This window comes from Amblyraja radiata, chromosome 3 (genome assembly GCF_010909765.2).
Source record: "Amblyraja radiata isolate CabotCenter1 chromosome 3, sAmbRad1.1.pri, whole genome shotgun sequence".
In the NCBI taxonomy this organism is placed as follows: domain Eukaryota; kingdom Metazoa; phylum Chordata; class Chondrichthyes; order Rajiformes; family Rajidae; genus Amblyraja; species Amblyraja radiata.
The window spans coordinates 80736214-80744429 of record NC_045958.1 but is presented as its reverse complement, the minus strand read 5'-3'; the positions used below and the strand labels follow the sequence as shown (position 1 = coordinate 80744429).

Below are 8216 nucleotides of genomic sequence, written 5' to 3'. Positions count from 1 at the left end.
GAGTGGTGGAATATTGCGTTGGGGGAACGGGTTGCATTGGGGAAACAGATGAGTGGTGGAATATTGCCTTGGGGAACGGGTTGCATTGGTGCTCCAGGCCTCCCATGTGACAGGGACCCAACTGGTCCCACTAAAACTCTCTTCTTGTTATCTGCAGGTTTGCGTTGTACCTCTATTTGCGTAAAGATGGTATACAATCATGCTACCATTTTTGGCGCACCTTACTCACCATTGTCCTGTGCTGTAAATGAAAAAACGTTTTGTTCAGATTGCTGGTATATTTTCAAAGTTATTGACGTTTTAAAAAAACTAACTTAGAACAGTGCCCCACCCACGCACGCACAGTTGGGGGAGAGTTCCTGTGCATGTCTTTACTGAATTCGCAACAGGTCCTCAGCCGCGCCTGCGCAGTTGGGGCCTTTTCATAATTCAGTTCGCCATTTTTTTTCACAACGGCGTCGCGGGTAACATTACTTCCAATTTACTGTTGCTCTTGGCCCGCGGGGATCTGTCGCCTTGGCGCTAAGACTGGGGCAATGTCTGCACGTGGCAGCGGGGAGAGGCCGCACCAACCACAGGGATCCGCAGCCTTTTGCTGAGGCTGGGGTTGCATCTGCGGGCAGCGGCGGCCATCTCCGGGGGCGGGAAGCGGCCACGCCGACGATCTGGGGCCGGCATGGTGAGGTTGGCTCTGAGGCCGATGGCTGCTGCTGCTGCTGCTCTGGGCCTGCACCATGGCATGATGCCACGCCAAGGATCCAAGGCCTGGGTGCTGAGTCTGGCTCTCAGGCCATCGGCTGCTGCTCCTCCTGGCTTGCAAGGAGGGTAAGGAGTGGCACCCTTGAGATGCTGGGGAAGTGAGGAGGGAGAGTGGAGGGATTGGGAGATTAGGGGGTAGGGAGGGGGGAAAAGTGGGGGAGGTGAGGAGGAAGAATGGGGGAGGAGTGGGGAAAAGAGGGAAAGGAGGGAGGAGTGGGGGAGGAAATGAGGGATAGTGGGGGGGATAGGAGGTGGTGAGGAGTAGGGGAGGTGGGGGATAGTGGGGGGGTAAGAGGAGGTGAGGAGTAGGGGAGGTGGGGGATAGATAGGAGGGGGATAGGTAGGGGAGAGGAGTTATGGAGGGAGGGATTGACTGAGAGTAGGGGAAGGGGAGAGGTGAGGGAGGGATTTGGGGAGCAAGAGAGGGGAAATAAGAGGAGGGTGAAGAGGAGGGGGTGGGAGTGTTGGGGGATGAGGGGAAATGAGCCGTGCCTGCACAGTTGGGGGCTATGGGTGAGTGATGGAATATTGCGTTGGGGACGAGTTGCGTTGGGGGAACGGGTGAATGGTGGAATATTGCGTTGGGGAACGGGTTGCGTTGGGGGACCAGGTCACCCGTGTGACAGGGATCCAACAGGCCCCATTTAGTCTAGTTATAGATAAAATCTTGCAATATCATCTCAATTAAAGTAAACATATTGTAACCACATGTGTTCAATCTGGTACCTTAAATATTCTCAAGAAACGCCTGTGCCATTGACTTTACAAAGGATCTGAAAGGAGTGTTCGTATAATGTTGACCATGCAAGGTCAAAACTACAAGAACATTCAGAATGAGTGTAAAACTTTTTGACACTGCAAAAATAAACACACAGTGCTAGAATAACTCAGCGGGTCAGGAAGCAACCGAGGAATATAAATAAGTAACGTTTTGGGTTGGGATTCTTTTTCAGGCTACCAGTGACACACTATTTGTGGATATTTTAATTTTTCCATCATGGACTTAATGCCAACATAGTCTGTTGGTCCGTTCATTTAGACAATATTAATTTATTTTCCTAAATTCCACTTTGACTGCCAGAGACAAAATTTTCCAAAAGGTTTAGGTTTTAGTTTTTTTTATCACAAACACGAAGGTTCAATGAAATTCTTTGTTTTGCATGCTATCCAAATATCCCAGACATACCATACATAGATATAATCAGTGTGAAAACACACATCTACAGATTCAGGGACTTTCTTCCCAGCTGTTATCAGGCAACTGAACCATCCTACCAACAACTAAAAAGTGGTCCTGAGCCACTATCTACCTCATTAGAGACCCTGGGACTATCTTTAATCGGACTTTACTGAAATTTATCTTGCACTAATCATTATTTTCTTTATCAAGTATATTGTGGACGGTTTAATTGTAATCATGTATTGTCTTTCCACTGACTGTTTAGCAGGCAACAAAAGCTTTTCACTGTTCCTCGGTACACGTGACAATAACCTAAACTAAACTCATTCAGATTCCTTGTTGAGATTAGATCTTCTGTCTTCTGAACAAAGTACCAGGCTTCAGGATGATACTCCGGTATCTTAAAAACTTCCTACCACGACTTTATCCAGATAAACGATATAATGACAGTTTTTACAACGTTCTCAAAGTCTAACTTCGATAACCAATAATTATCGGAAATTGATTTGAAGGTATAACCTAACGCACTCACGACACACATAAGAGAGCAAAGATGAATCTTCCAGACGTCGTTTCTTGATTAATTGTTTTTTTATTGAAGTAATACAAAAAAATGAAATAACTCATAACTTTCCGTTCTTCATCGCTGTTCCATTCACATCATATAAATCACATAAAAGCTTATTTTTAAGGTATGTCCTCATTCTTTAGGGAACGGGGGTACCCCTCTTCGACTACAGATGAGGCTCTCACCAGGGTCTCCTCTAGGTTCCGTAGCTCTGCTATCACTTCCCATCCCCCATTAGTAACAAGGACAGAGTCCCCCTTGTCCTCACCTTCCCCCCCACCAGCCGTCACATACAACAGATTATCCTCCGACATTTTCGCCACCTCCAACGGGATCCCACCACTGGCCACATCTTTCCATCTCCTCCCCTTTTGGATTACTGCAGAGGCCACTCCCTCCATAACTCCTTGGTCAATTTGTCCCTTCCCATCCAAACCACCCCCTCCCCTGGTATTTTCCCTTACAACCGCAGGAAATGCTACACTTGTCGTTTTACCTCCCCCCTTGACTCCATCTAAGGACCTAAGCAGTCTTTCCAGGTGAGGCAGAGGCTCACCTGCACCTCCTCCAACCTCATCTATTTCATCCACTGCTCTAGGTGTCAGCTGCTCTATGTCGGTGAGACCAAGCGTAGGCTCGGCGATCGCTCCGCCCAACACCTCTGCTCGGTTCGCACTAAACAACCTGATCTCCCGGTGGCCCAGCATTTCAACTTCCCCTCCCATTCCGAATCTGACCTTTCTGTCCTGGTCATCCTCCATGGCCAGAGGAGTCCTACCACAACTTGGAGAAGAAACACCTCATATTTTTGCTTGGGCAGTTTACACCCCAGCGGTATGAACATTGACTTCTCCAGTTTCAGGTAGTTCTTGCTTTCCTTCCCCTCCCCTTCCCAGCACTCCCACTGTCTACTGTCTCTGCCTCTTCCTTTCTTCTTCCCCACCTCCACATCAGTCTGAGGAAGGGTCTCGGCCCAAAACATCACCTATTCCTTCACTCCATAGATGCTGCCTCACCTACTGAGTTTCTCCAGCATTTTTGACTACCTTCTTTTTAAGGTATTTCATCTCGTAACATGTGTGTGTCGTGATCATGGTAGAAAACTATTTCCCCTTGTTCTTCGACGCCAAACTGAAACTTCTAAACTGAGAGCCTGCGCCAGACTCCTCTAACAAAAGAATACACCCCTACTCTGTATCAAATCCCACCTACAAATGTACAGGCAGATAAAAACTAAAACAAAAAAATCAGACATGATAATAATACAAGTTTAAGCTAAATGGCTCCTACAATGGACATCAATTTGGACTCTTGCAGTCGACAGACAGAAGAATGTGGGTAAATTGGAACGAAAATCCCCCAAATAATGAAGCACTCAGTTTCTGAGTCTTGCATTTCCCATCAGACAATGCCTGTGGTGCTTTGTGCCACTACCTTACTATCAGAGTAAAACACAAACAGCAATTAAAACCAGGTCTCCCAGTTACACATCACCCTATCCAGGCACCAGCTGTTATTGATAGCTAATTGTGGCTTTAATGGTGATGTGTCCAATTTTGTTAATCTATAGCAGTAAAACGATAATTAATTTGAAAAACTAGCAAATGTTCAGCAGGGAGAAGTGTTTAACTTACTTATAAATTATAAATGTCTCTGAAATCAATATCAAAACTGTGCTCTGCATTACCAAGGCTAAAATGAAGCTTGAAGTGCATATAAATGAAGTGATGGACAGATGCAAAAAGACACAAGCAGTGGAGGAAGAGTGACAATAGATCTGACCTTGCCCAGAAGCAAGCTGACAGCCCAATTGTTATCTCAGTCGATTTTAATTATAGATTGTGAAAGATACATCTTCAAGATGCGCTGGGATGCATCTTCAGTAATGTGACCTGGGGTTATCGGGTGTTTCGGGTCTCACAACATCAGACACCCTCGCCCAGGCGACCCAGCCGGGTTTGATCAAGCCCCGACTTGTGTCCCAGCAGCAACTGCCCACGAATCAGCCCTCTTAATCCAAAGCTACCCAGTGGCTTTCTCTGCAGCTTTGCTTGCGGATTAAATGGCCCTCTTCTTTGCCAGCCCCGTAATGCCCAAATGGTTGAGGACTTTGCAAAGTGAACGTCCTGCAAACCCTCTACAGCCCACCTCTATGGGCTCATAGTATGTCTTCCAGCCTCTGTCCTGGCACATCTCCACCAGTTCCTGGTCCTTTGCGTGTCTCCTCTCATTAGCCTCTTCAATACGCTCTTCCCAGGGCACTGTCAGCTCCAGAATGATCAGCTATTTTGTCGCTTCGGAGGTGATGATCATGTCTGGCCGGAGTGATGTTGCTGTTATGTGCTGTGGAAATTTCAGCTGTTTGCCCAGATCGACTTGCAGCTGCCAGTCAGTGGCTGTGTGGAGGAGGCCCGTCCTTGTTTTTGGTTGTGGTCGGGGCTTCTCTCCTGCTTTGACAAAAATGATTGATTTTTTGGGGCATGGTGGTGTTTGCTGTTACTGATGGCAGTGGCTATGCTCTCAGCAACCACCTTGAGCACCTGGTCATGGCGCCACCGATAGCGACCTTCCCCAAGGGACTTTGGGCATCTGCTGAGGAGATGTTCTAATGATCCTCTTCCAGAGCAAAGTGGGCAGGACGGTGTCTCGCTCTTGCCCCAGACGTGGAGGTTTGCTGGGCTTGGTAGGGCATCGTAGACAGCTTGGACAAGGAACCAGATGCGCTGTAAGTCTGCCTGCATGATGTTTGACCAGGTAATCCTGCGCTGCGATATGCTCTCTCACCTTGTCCACACTCCCTGCTGCCTGAGCCCCACCTTCCAGCTCACATGCCCTTCTTCCACACATGCTCGGACCTCTTCCTGGATTAGATGGTGTATCTCCTTGCTCCGGGCCTTGCCAACCGGTCTCTTAGGGAAGTATCCTAACCCGCTCTGCCAGTTGCCATGACTCCCACCAATGCCTTTTGCCTTAGGCGTGACTGCCACCTCCAATGCTTTCTCCGCCCTCCATTTCCTCCCTGTTCTCACCTCGATGCCAGCCGATGACACCTTCTGGTCACTGGAGTCCCTGTACTGCAGAGCTTCTCTTGTTTGCGCCACCATAAACTCTTCCATGAGGCCACTGAATGGGAGCTGCAAGATGTTACTGGTCCCATACAGTGCAGCACTGTTGAGGCTGTGGGGAAGGCCAAGCTACCTGTGGAGAAAGCCGCTGATCATCCTTTCGAGGGACTCGACTGTGGTCAATGGAACAGCGTAAACCAGCAGAGGCCACAGGACTCGGGGCTGGATGGAATGCTGATAGATCCAGGCCTTGAATCTGCCTGGCAGACCTGACTTGTTGACTTTGGTGAGCCAGGCTTCAAGGTCTTTGATGGACTTTTGTATGACGGCAGAGTCTTTCAGAGTAGCGTCAAAAACCTTCCCCAAACTCTTGACAGGTTGCTCAGTGAATGAGGGAATGGCAGTTCCGGATAATAAGAAGTGGAATCTGTCAGTCACCTTCCCCTTCTTCAGCACCATGGACCTTGACTTTGTTGGCTTGAAACTCATCCTTGCCCAGGTGATAAGTTTTGCAAGATCTTGTAGAATCCACCTACTTCCTGGGACCGATGTTGTGGTGATGGTAAGGTCATCTATAAAAGCTCTTATTGGGGGCTGTCGTACACCAGACTTGGTTAGGGGCCCTCTACATTCCACCTCGGCTGACTTGGCCACCATGTTCTTGGCAAGAGCAAAAAGAATAACAGAAATGGGGCAGCCCGTTATAATTCCTTTTCCAAGCCGATGCCAGTCTGATCTTTCTGACCCAGAAGTCACCCTCAGCCTGAAATTATGGTAATAATCTAGGATCAGGAGTGTTTAAGAAGGAACTGCAGATGCTGGAAAATCGAAGGTACACAAAAATGCTGGAGAAACTCAGCGGGTGCAGCAGCATCTATGGAGCGAAGGATGGATGTCGCTCCATAGATGCTGCTGCACCCGCTGAGATTCTCCAGCATTTTTGTGTATCCAGGATCAGGACCTTGATCTTGCTGGGAACAAGGTGTTGGTGTAGTGCAAGCTCAACCAGTTTGTGTGGTATGGGCCCATAGGCATTGGCGAGGTCCTACCACAGAACAACTAGGTCGCCTCTGTTTTCATGGGCTTTTCTAATGAGCTGCGTAACTACTCCAGTGTGCTCCAAGCAGCTGGGAACTCCCGGAATCCCACCCTTCTGCACTGAGGGGTCGATGTAGCTGTTTTTGAGGAGAAACTCAGTTAATCTTCGGGAGACAATGCTGAAAAACATCTTCCCTTCGACGCTCAGCAGTGAGATTGACCGAAACTGATTGATGTTCTTTGAGTTTTCCTCTTTCGGGATCCAAACTCCCTCAGCGCATCTCCACTGGTCAGCAACTCCCCCCCCACCCCCCCCCCCCCCTTTGCCATACCACCTTCAAGATCTTCCATAGGTGTTGAAGGAGCTTTGGGCAGCACGTACACTATGTATGGTACGCCACTAGGGCCTGGAGCAGAGCTCCTCCTGCATCTCACCAGGTAAACATATCTTCTGAGGGTTTCTTCTTCATGTGGAAGAACACCAATATAATGGACACCCATTTGGAGGAGGTGCAATGCATGTCCTTTAACCTTTTCTCTTCCCCCACCCAGCACCTAAACAGCCTATCTACAGTACATGAAACAGCAATACACTTCATCTAATCTAGTGAACTGCATTTAGGTGTTCATAATGTGGTCTATTCTGGTGGCCCAAGAAATTACAGATGTTGGAAGTCTTCAGTGGAATTTATATTGAAAAAGATTACCCATGGGGAGAATCTGACATATCGTGGGGATAATATTCGATTTTTCCGTGATTACCCTCCAGAGGTCGTCTGGAGAAGGAACTTGTTTACACAGACAAGATACATTCTGAAAGGAGTCCCCGGTGTGAGATACGGGGTGTTTTTTCCAGCAAAAATGAAAATTACTCATAACAGCACTGAACGCTCATTTATAGATCCCGAAAAAGCTTTTAAGTACGCAGAGGATATCGTAAAGAAAACATCGGGGGAAGATGTCGACAAGGAAGAAGATTGAACTTTTTAATTTTTATGATAGAGTTTTGAACTGGTTAAGATGGCGGAGCTTTCCAGACAGTTACCAAGCTTATCTGTCTGGAATGTGTTTTTGAGAGTACTGTCCATGTTTCACCTTGAATGAAAAGCTCAAAGATAAACAAAGGACGTTGAAGATACAGAATTAATGAGGGAATGTATAATGGACATTGAACGAGATAATACTAATTGGAATATAAAAACTGTTGATTTAAGAAGATCTCTAATCATTATACTTTAATTATAAATAACCAATGATTTTAACAAATTTAACAATACTAACTATTTGTGAATGTATGTAGTAAATATGAATAAATCATGAATAAATCATGAGACGGGGAAGGAGATAATGGGAGTGTATATAATTATGATTTTATATATTTAAAAAGGGAAATGAATTAATATCAATGATATATACTAAAAATGATATTTACTAACTAACTAACTAAGTAAAATGTTTATAACATTACTAGCCTACCTTTTTTTGTGTGGGAAGGAGTTAGGCGCAGCATAAACCTGGAAAAGATCCAGAAGTGAGGTTTTGTTTAACCCCTTGGTACCTGCTTGTATGGTAGTTAAAGAATGCGATATTACGTAAGAATCTTGGG

At 46.6% G+C, this 8216-nt stretch overlaps 1 pseudogene; it reads right to left on the bottom strand.

Moving 5' to 3' along the window:
- Positions 1 to 522: 522 nt before the first annotated feature.
- Positions 523 to 7111, bottom strand: LOC116971568 (annotated as a pseudogene).
- Positions 7112 to 8216: the final 1105 nt, after the last annotated feature.